The sequence below is a fragment of the Diceros bicornis genome, chromosome 28 (genome assembly GCF_020826845.1).
Source record: "Diceros bicornis minor isolate mBicDic1 chromosome 28, mDicBic1.mat.cur, whole genome shotgun sequence".
In the NCBI taxonomy this organism is placed as follows: domain Eukaryota; kingdom Metazoa; phylum Chordata; class Mammalia; order Perissodactyla; family Rhinocerotidae; genus Diceros; species Diceros bicornis.
The window spans coordinates 12700152-12711643 of record NC_080767.1 but is presented as its reverse complement, the minus strand read 5'-3'; positions in this window follow the sequence as shown (position 1 = coordinate 12711643).

Genomic DNA, 11492 nt, shown 5'->3' with positions numbered 1-11492 from the left:
GAAGATGTAATAGATGTACTTTTCCCTCTTCCTTTTGCTAAGTATGTCTAAAAACCCTGGATATTATATATAAAGACAACATAAGAAGACTCTGAAAGGTGGAGAGAAGGCACACTGGCTGGGGACTTGAGGACATGAGGAACAACATGATGATGAATTCTTTGGGCTTCTTGTTGGCCTCATGTACTGCAGACTTGGAGCTATAGAAACCATAAACCTGGAAATGCCAATGAGCGACAGCTCCCCCGCCCCCCCAAAAAACAGAACAAAACAACAAAACCCTACAATTATCTCAAAATTTAAAAAAAGAGTTTAAAAAAATGAATTAGGCTTATTAAAGTATTTGGCTGGAAAATAGTTAATTTCCCATTTTGCTTGTTTGTTTTCATAGGTCTTATTAAACAAAGTATTTGACATCAACAGAAAGCAGTGGATTTGTTCAACTAATATATTTTATTGAAAACTGCATTGAGATAATTATAGATTCACATGCAATTGTAAGAATAATACATAGAGATATACTATACCCTTTCCACCTTTCCTCCAATGGTAATATTTTGGTACCACCAGAATATTAACATTGATAACATCCACTGACCTTATTCAGATTTTCTCATTTTACTTGTACTCGTGTGTGAGTGTGTGTGTGTTTCGTTCGATACGATTGTATCACGTGTCGGTGTTCTTGTATCCACCACCACAATCAAGATATTGAACAGTTCAGTTGTCAAAATGTTACCTCATATTGCCCTTTTATAATCATAATCATCTCTCTCCTTCCCCTACTTGGACATTAACACCTGGCAATCACTAGTCTCTTGTCCATTTCTAAAATTTGGTCATTTGGTAATGTTATATAAATGGAATCATACAATAGTAACCTTTGAGATTGGCTTTTTTTTTTTTTCCCCAGCATAATTCCCTGAAGACTCGTTCAAGTGGTTATATGTATCAATTACTTTTTATTGCTTTGTAATATTCCATGCTGTATATGTACCTACTGAAGGTCATGTGAGTTCTTTCCAGATGAGTTATTAAAAATAAAGCTGCTATGAACACTTGTGAACATAAGTTTTACTTCTCTGGGGAAAATGCCCAAGAGTACAATCATTGAGTCATATGATGGGTTCATGTTTATTTTTATGAGAAAGTGCCCTACTCTCTTCCAGAGTGGCTATACAATTTTACATTCCCATCAGCAGTGTATGAGTGATCCAGTTTCTCTGCATCCCTGCTAGTATGTGGCATTGTCACTCTTTATTTTTAAATTTTAAACATTCTGATAGGTGTATAGTGATATCTTGTAGTTTTAATTTGCATTTCCCTGATGGTGTTTTTCATTTAAGTCTGTGATCCATTTTGAGTTAAATTTTATGTAAATTTGTGGAGTTTAGGTCAGGGTCCTTTTTTTTCCCCCATACGTGTCCAGCTGCCCCAGCACCACTTGTTTAACTGTACTCCTTTCATTTAATTGCTTTTGTATTTGTCAAAAATCACTTGAATGTATTTGTGTGGGTCTGTTTCTGGGTTCTTTATTCCACAAATATTTTTTAATGGTGTTCAGAATTATATGAGGTGTGGAGGATACTGAGGTGAGTCAGTCATGATCCTTGTCTTCAAAGTGCTCAAGGTGTTACAGGGGCAGGAGTCTTAAGCAGATGTGATAGAATGTAAAAGAGACTGAGCTTGAAATTCTGTCAGTATATTTTGGGGCATAATGGAGAGAGGAGAAAATTTTGTGTAAGGAGAGAAGGGTACTAAAGAACAGGCATAAAAAGAGTGATGAGTAAGTGGATAAGGAGAGAAAGCATTGTAGGTGCAAAAAGAAGCTAGTATTTATAGAGACTTGAAATATGCAAATTTATAAAAGTTTGAAATGGTGGGATATTTGGAGAACTGCACATAGTTCAGTATGGCCTAAACATAGGCTCCAAGAGGACCTGATGTGAGATGAGGCTGGAAGCATTAAGAAGACAAACTATGGAAGACCTATTTAACATTCTAAGGACCTTGGCAACAGGGAGATATTAAATGATTTTAAGCTAGAGAGTGACAGTCAGTATAAAAGAAACTATTATAGGCTTCATAATCCTTTCTTAAAAATCAATTATACCATATATTTGTGTTAGCCCCTGCACTTTCTCTTTCAATTTTTACAAATGGATTTCTTTAGCCTCTGCATTTTCTGATTCAGTTCATACAAATGGAATTCTGCCCATAGCCATGAAAATGAAGACCTTACAAATTACTGATAAAGGAGGAAAGGGCTATTGGTTCAGGTGCAAAAGGACAAGGAATTTTTAAATTATAGCCATTGAAAAGAAGATTTTAGGTAAAATCAGAATCTGAAAGCATTTACAGAAATGAAATCCTGTTCTGTAATTAGCAACCATGAAATGGTCTATGTAAAGTTACCGAATGGTTCCATTTTGTGGCGTAGGGATTAAAGTATCTTCTTTGTGAATTTGCCTTTCTTTCTTGCCTATTATATTAATCGATCTTCATGAATATAACTAATCAAATTGATGCATGTAACTTGAGAAAGTTTCGGAAGACTTATGACTCTATTTTTACCTCCTTTGTGCACAAAGTTACATTTACTTATTTGCGTTAGATCCGTTATCATAAAATGCTCACAAAGGAGTTTATTCTGAAATAACTTCCAATAAAATATTCAATTTGCTTCATTTTATGTATATGTTTTGGCTTTGTGATGCATAAAAAACAGGTAAATATAACGGGGGTACTGATCACAGCCAAAACCTATTTAACAAAAACACCATCACATGCAAAAAAGTACAAATATTATACAACATCATGCTAAATGTTAGATAAAGATTAAAAGATCTTTGAGGGGCCGGCCCGGTGGCGCAAGCGGTGAAGTGCGCGCGCTCTGCTGCGGTGGCCCGGGTTCGCAGGTTCGGATCCTGGGCGCGCACCGACGCCCTGCTTGTTAAGCCATGCTGTGGCAGCGTCCCATATAAAGTAGAAGAAGATGGCCACGGATGTTAGCTCAGGGCCAATCTTCCTCAAGAAAAAAGGGGAGGATTGGCATCAGATGTTAGCTCAGGGCTAGTCCTCCTCACACACAAAAAAATAAATAAAAAAAATATAAAAGATTCTTGGAAAATATCCATGATTAATGGGAGGTAAATTAGCATGGAGTGATAGTATGGTAGATGTGTGAATAACTACACAGTGCGTTCTAATTATTCTCAGGGTGATATTTTGGTGTTGTAATCTGTAAAACAGTGATTGATTCCTTTCTTGTAGTATTGGGTTAAAAATCATATCAGACTCATGAGTAAAATATATGGCATTTGGTAGCTACTAAATAAGTCATAACTGATTAAAGTGAAATTCTTTTACCTGGATTCTGGATGTCCATTCTCACGTGTATTTTTAATTTTGCCATTACTACCTCCTTCATTTTGGCTTTTAAACATGCTCAAGGGCAGCAGCTTTAAACGTTGACTCTACGTTGGCCTCATTTTAGACTTTGGATCTTCGCCTTGTTTGGATCCAGCATCACTGGACTCTGAAGACACTTTGCTATGCTTTACCTAGTCAGATAGCTATTCTTCCTCAGTATTTTCTACTGGATCATCTTCCCCTATCTGTCCTTTAAATCTTGGCACTTCTCACAATTGTATTCTTGGACAAATTTTCTTCTTACTCTATCTATGCTCTCTCTCTCTACGCAGTTTCACCCATTCTCATTGTATTAACTGTCATAAATATTTTGATAGTAGTATTCCAGTTCCTGAGCTCTAAAGCCATATATCCAAGTGTCCAGGAACATTTAAGAGATGATAATTTAAAGCAGTCCTGTTGACAGCTTGGATAGACTTGTCCATTCACTAGCTGCTGCCGTATCATATGGGTAAAATGGATAACAGCAACAGTTGTGCAAAAATTAGCTTCTTGGAACAAAGACATAATTATTAGTACTCTTGTGAGCTCATTCTATGCCCCCAAAAGAGCTTGGCTATGTTTGTTGTTGTTGTTTAACCAAGAGAAGATTGAAATGTAGATGTGATGGTAGCAGTTAAGTAGTCCTTAGGCAGTTGGTTTCAACTTCATGAAACTATCATACAGATGGTCTTTTTTTTTTTTTTTTTTTTGAGGAAGATGGGCCCTGAGCTAACATGTGTTGCCAATCTTCCTCCTTTTGTTTGAGGGAGATGGTCTCTGAGCTAACATCTGTGCCCATCTTCTTCCATTTTGTGTATGGGACGCTTCCATAGCATGGCCTGATGAGCAGTGCATGAGTCCATGCCCAGGGTTCTGAACCCGTGAACCCTGGGCTGTTGAAGCGGAGTGCGCAAACTTAACCACTATGCCACCTGGCCAGCCCCCAGATGGTTATTTTTTTAAAACATTTTTTATTACATAAAAGTGCACAAGTCCTAAGCGACAAGATGGACATCTGTGTAACCTTTTCTCAGATAAAGAAATACAATATTTATCAGCATCCCATAAGCTCCTTTCTTGCCCTTTCACAATTATTACCGTTTTCTCCCTGTTACTCTCTTTAAAAGTAGAAAATGTAGACTTGTGGCAGCAGTTAGAAAATCCTCAGGCAATTGATTTCTAGCTTTTGTGCCCAGCAAATAGGCCTTCGTTAGTTTTGATTTGCTGATTGCGCAACACCATTGTAGGTTCAAGCTCAGTGGAGACAAAAGTAACTTGGGACACAGGGTTATAATTGTCCTCATCAAATATATGGGCCTTCCTCTTGAGAAGGTATATGTAGCAGCAAGGATAACTAAAGTATATTACTAGGTCTCCATTAGATTTCTGTGCCTATCAACTAAGGAGCCTGCAGGGAGAGTAATGATTTTGGACATGCCGTTTCTAATGAAAGTGCTGAGGTTGTCTCATGAATTCTTATGCTCTAAATATATAGTGTAGTCTTCAAAAGCCTCAAATATGTAACTTACTAGAAAACTTAAAATTTGGCCCTAAGGAATGATGCATATTGAAACCAAATTTTGTAAGTTGTGATTGATTTTGAAATGGTTCTGTTGCTGAAACTATATACTCAAAAGCACAATAAATCTGGTGCAGTTAGCTGATTGTTCCATGTGATGTTTGTTTCATCAAGATGATAAAATATATTTTTATGTTTTCTAATGGGGAAAAGTAAACATTATGCTAAGTTCTGTAGGCCATTCCTTTCTCCTTCATATTTGGGAACCCATTATACTCTACCGTCAAGTACAGGACAAAATCCAATCGAGAAGCTCTGAATGTGACAAGTCTAACATTGGATCTCAGGTGGCACTTGAAGGACTAGAGAGCTGAGAGGTTTTACATGTGCCCATGTGCACTCAGACAAGTCTGGCCTGACAGTTCTGTATAGAGAAGTACAGATGTCAATTACCTGTATAAGAGAAAGGTATACAAATGCAGGGGAAATTTCAGTTTCATAGCAGTCTGGACTGTTTAATGTCTAAATAATACAAATCATCATCATAGTGACAAAAGCCTTTTCAAATTTTGAATGAAAACTTTCTTCCCATCTTAACTGCCATTGCACCCCCATGCCCAAGTGACCCACTAACCGTAAGAAGCTGTACTTCATGTAATCTCTACGTTATAAGTACTCTGGAGTATATCCTGGATAATTTTTAACCACTACCAGCTGTGGTGGTTAAACTTTATTCTACAGGCACTAGGAAGTATTGAAAATTAAGATTTCTAAAGTTGTGGAATCATTTGCATTTGTGTGTTTAAGGAAGTTTCATATGGCAAATACTTGCCAGTTAACCATATATTGTTACCTATCTGACCTACTTTACAGATGAGAAAATTGGGAGTTGTATAGTATCACTCTGGTGATACATATATAATTTCTATAAGAGAAACACATACTTTGTGAACCTGATAAAAGAAAATTCCTGGCCCTGATAAAAGAAAATTCCTGGCGCTTATAGTACATAATAAAGTACTGTGTTTCTGCAGAATACAAGTCTGACTTGGAGGGGGCCAGAATAAAGCTTCTGCATGGCATAGTGAAACCGTGCAACAGATCTATAGTCTATGTACTCCTGCCAGGCTAGCTGAATTAGGATCCCCACAAAACACATTTTTGACAATACAGATTCATAGGACACAACAATGGATGGAGGCTTAAAACGTGTTTTTGAAAAGTTTTGTTATGTGGAAATAGTTATACACACTTTCAAAATCATTTAGTTAATTCATTAAAATACCCAGTCGAACACTAGGAGTTCAATATCACACATTTTACTTGCACTTTTTTGTACATGTTTGACAGAGAGAAGTTGATGGTGACTTGACCTTCGAAAATATGCAGTCAGCTCTTTTATCTTGATGTAAATAGTTTGGAAAAGGCCAATTTGATAGCTAAGAATGGAAAAGGATTAGGAGAGGTAAATTATGTAAACTTTATTTATTAAAATGAACACTATTCAAATATTCCATTTGTCTTTTATTTTTGCTGAGTTAGCCAATGATTGATTGCTTTCTTTTCTAGCATCTTAATGAATAGTATGCTTTTTCTTTATAATTCTCCATAGTTCTTCTCAATATTTAAGGAAGAATTATTTTTTTTCAAAATCCAGTTATAGGGACGTAAATTGTAGCTCTATAACAAACTGAAAATAGAACATCATTTATAAAAAAATAATTTTTGTATTTAATTTTTCTTTTTCTTTTTTTTTTTTTGTGAGGAAGATCAGCCCTGTGCTAACATATGCCACTCCTCCTCTTTTTTTGCTGAGAAAGACTGGCCCTGGGCTAACATCCGTGCTCATCTTCCTTCACTTTATATGGGATGCTGCCACAGCATGGCTTGCTAAGCGGTGCGTTGGTGCACGCCCGGGATCTGAACCCACGAACCCCGGGCCGCTGCAGTGGACACGCGCACTTAACCACTTGCACCACTGGGCCGGCCCCTCTTTATTTTTCTTTTTTATCTCAACTTTCTATCTTCTAAAAAGTTTCACAAAGTAGTTGTCTAGTACATGACTCTTATTTATTCATTCAGTCACTCGTTAATTATCAAACATTAACTGATCAGTTACTTTTTGACAGATTTTGCACTGCTGTCTGCATAGTCTGTGGCATTCTGTTGGAAATAATCCTAGGCACCACCTCATTTTCCCTTGATTGGCACCTTCATTGTATAAGTGCTGCTCTTCTCTCAGACTTCATCCAAAAACTGCAAGTGACATGCCCTAAGGAGGCCAGGCCCTCCTCCCCCTTGCTATCTGGCCAAACAGCTGCATAGTCAGAAGTTCAAGCTTTCTCCACATTTTCTAGATTTAGATGAAACAGCACACCACAGGACATGGAATCTGACTATTCTGAGGGCCTCCAAATGGGCCAGATGATGGAATTCCTAATAGAAAGGGAATCATCTCCCTGTGGGTTGAACTTGGACCAGTAGGAATGAGGAGATAAATTCCCCCTCTCTCCTGTAGCTATACCAAACACTAGTTTAGCCTCCTAGTGCAATCAGACAAATCCTTTGTTTACAGTGAGTAAATCTTCCAATCAACCATGTCTCTCATTGTTCCTAGTCATTAAGTGGCAGTAAGACTGCTAATGTATCACTTTGTAATGCTTCCTTTCTTTCCTCACATCCTCTGCGTGTCTTCTTTACCACTAAACCTTGAGTACTTAACACATTGCCTAGCACACACTAAATAATTACCTGTCACTGACAATTTTCTCTATTCTGTACTGCCATATTGTATTAATTATTTTGCATTTATATAAGGTCTTTCTTGGTATTAAAATTCCACTGTTGCTACCCCTATAGAGATCAGTGTTGCCAGAAAAAAAAGGTAAAAACAACTTGTGCACACTGGGTCATAGTGAACATCTCTAGTTGTAAAACAGTGATGGTCAAAATAATTAAAAAAACAAAACAAAAACTTGAAACTCTTGCAGGATATTTACTGATTTGATTTACAAAGGATTACCAAACCAAACCTAAAGGCATAAAAGCAAGCACCATTTTTTCTTTACTCTCACACATCATGCTGCCCTGTTCCACAGGGCAAAACTCACAGTAACTGACCCACAGAGAGGCCAACAAATTTCATCCGCTGAATTATCAGCATCCCTCATTCTTTTAATGAACTGTAACAACTGTGTGATGAATCACTTGACTATGGGGAGAGGATGCCCTGGAGGTGAGCAACAGAGCCTGTGCGAGTGAAATCTCTTAAATGAAGTGAAATCTGTCTTCAAAGCCTGTTAATAATTTGAAGAAATAGCAGTGCTAAAGAATCAGAAAATACCTTCATGACTGAAGTAAGCTTCTTTCTTATAAGTAATGCATAAGCTGTATTTGAGATTTAAGTGAAGGGTGAGTTTTTCAGATTTGTATGCTTGTATATATTTAGCAATACAGTATTTAGAAAGTGTGACTTGGAAAAATAAGTTCTTCACAAAATATTATGAGAGGAAATAAAACTAATAATTTTTAAGTACTATGCAAGGTACTTTACCTGAATCGCTCACAGATCTGCATAAAAACCATAGGAGGCAGATAAATTTTGCCATTTGGGAGCATTTCTAAGTTCCACACTTTAAAATTACTGAGGCCTAGATTCAATATTACATTTGTGTGAATCCAATATTCATACTTTTATTCCCCATTACGTCCCATAGCTTCAGCATCTGGTTTTCTCCTTCCTTACAGTACTATACATACTATACCTGTTTACAAGATGAGACTGAATTTTAAGTGAGATTGATTTAGTATTTTAAAAAATGTAGTTAATGATCTCTTTGGTTATTGCTAAATAATTTTTCTGTTTCTATTGAAAGAGTCATTTCCTCTAAATAGAAGTTTAACAAAATTTAAAGACAGATATTACGGATCTAGAAATTTGCTGGATAGCTGATATTTCTGCAGTTAGAAATATAGCCCTAAATGATATCATTCTTTACTATTTTATCCTTTTCTTTCTTTCTTTTTTTAGTGAGGAAGATTGGCCCTGCACTAACATCTGTTACCAGTCCTCCTCTTTTTTGCTTGAGGAATATCGGCCCTGAGCTAACATCTATGCCAGTCTTCCTCTAATTTGTATGTGGGTCGTTGCCACAGCATGGCTTGATGAGTGGTGTAGGTCTGCACGTGGGATCTGAACCTGCAACCCCGGGCCGCTGAAGTGCAACGTGCCAAACTTAACCACTATGCCACTGGGCTGGCCTCTATCATTTTCTGAGATACAGCATGTGGCTCTTTAGAACCACAGAGGTATGAACAGCATACATTTGCCTCTTTGAGGCTCAGCCCCTATGAGTTATCTCGTTCACTTTTATGCCTTTAAATGCCAAATATATCTTTTTGGCTTGCGATTTGTATCTCCATTCTTGTCTTCACTCTTCCCTTTCAACTGGGTGACAGCTTGTGGGGCCATATGATTTTCCTAGTCATTCTTGGGTGTCAGAAAGTTCTATGATTATTATAAATTTCCAGCATAATCTCAAGTAATAAAAAATATTTTATCTATGTAATGAGAAAAACTCTAAATTTCTTCTCCCTCCGAGCAAAGTCTTGCTGCAGGCTACATTCCTTACTAATTGACAGTATATTCTGTCAATTTGTAAGGGTATAATTAGTACTCTTACTAGTTAAGTATATAATTATACATTAGTAAGTATATAATATACTATATTATATTTCTATTCTTCTTTTCTTATTGTTTGTGGGAAAATGGAGAGGAAGTAGGGATCAGGAGGCACAGGGAATTTTTTTTAATATCGTTGAACAATGCTGTTACGATGTCTGGGTTTAGAAGTTAAGTCTTACTGTTTCCTAAATGGGGCATTTTTTTGGTATTTTGGAGAATCTCCACTGTCTCCAACACATGCACACACACATGCGCACATTGTCTTGGTGTTGGCAAATCCAGCCCAATCCTGCAATTGCTTACTCCCTTCTCATAGCCATATACTCAGTAGGCATCTTTTCCTCATAATTCCCATACCACCCTTTAGGTAGTCTGCATGAGTAGGTATCTCTCTCTCCTATCTGGCCCACAGCTGATCCACAAGATCCACTCACTTCTCTTCCTGAGACATCTCTGGGAGTGGGTGGATCCCAAAGCAGCAGCCACTCCCTTTTGCACTGCCACCAAAACAGATAGCCTATCTCTTGTTCTGTACATTTCCCAAGAAGGCTTAAAATACCTGTTCAGTGTGCTTTTCCTAACTGCCAGGCAATATATCAAGCTCTCCAAATAATTCCATTAAATCTCTTTTGAGGAGAGTGGGAGTTACTTTACAACAGTAGCTTTCTCCAAACAGATTTTTTTCAACAACTTTCTCAGTTTCCAGCCATACAACAGTGCAAACCCTCGTGAAAGTAAATAATCTAAATAATCCTCAGATACTTTGTTTTTGCAGCCCCCAGGAAGGTCTGCCTCAAAAGTTGCTTTGATATTTGCTAAATATTTGTATCTTATTAAAATTTCAAATATTAACATTCTGTTGTGATAACATAGGTCTATCTAAGGTCTCCATTTGGGTAGTGTTAGACATGTCCAAATTAATATAAAACCAGGTAATTTACACTTTCTCTTTCTTCCCTGTATCAATAAATGTGCCCATCCATCTAATTGTAAAGCAAATGACTTAGGATACAGTCTGTATTCTTCCTTCTGTAACCCACCACCATATGTAACCTATCGGCGATTCTTATTCAGACTACCTCAAAAAGACATAGTGAAATATGTCCACTCCTCCGTTTCCACTGCTTCCCCCCTAGCCCTCTGTCATTGCTTGACTAGATGACTGCAATAACCTTTTTATTGGTCCCTCTTCTTCCATTCTTGGCACAGCCCACCCCTTCCCCTTATAATTACCTTATTTCTTCCAGAATGGCCTTTAACAATAGCTCAGATTATATCATTTGTCTGTTTAAAAACTTTTGATGCCTTCCTTTGTCCTGGTGTGAGGGCATAATAAAATCAAAGTTAAAAATGCCTTCTATGACTAAACACACATACACCTCCTCCGCTTCATTTTCTACTTTCCAATCACACTAGCTCCTTTTCGCTTCCATAAAAGTGTGAAATTGTCCCTATCTTAGGGCGTTTTACTTGCTATTCTATCATCCTGTACATTTTCCTTCTGGATCACCATGAGGCTGACCACCATTTATCATTCAAGTCTTAGTTAAAATGACACCACTTCCAAGATGCCTCCTGTGATTATTTAAAACAAAACACCTTCTCTAAAAGCAATTACTCTCTATTGTGTCACTCCAATTTCTTTATCCCTTATAAACCTATGACACTTATAAGGAATTTTGTGTGTTTTTGGTTTACATTTTGTTGCTTTTTCTCCCCACAAGTCAGTAAGTTAGATACTCAAAGAAAAGAACCATTGCTCTGTTGTTTACAACTGCATTTCCAACTGCAAACACACATAATTCATTCATATTATAAGGATTTTTTCATTTTCAAAAATATTTTCTATGGATACCTGTAAATACTTTTTTAAAA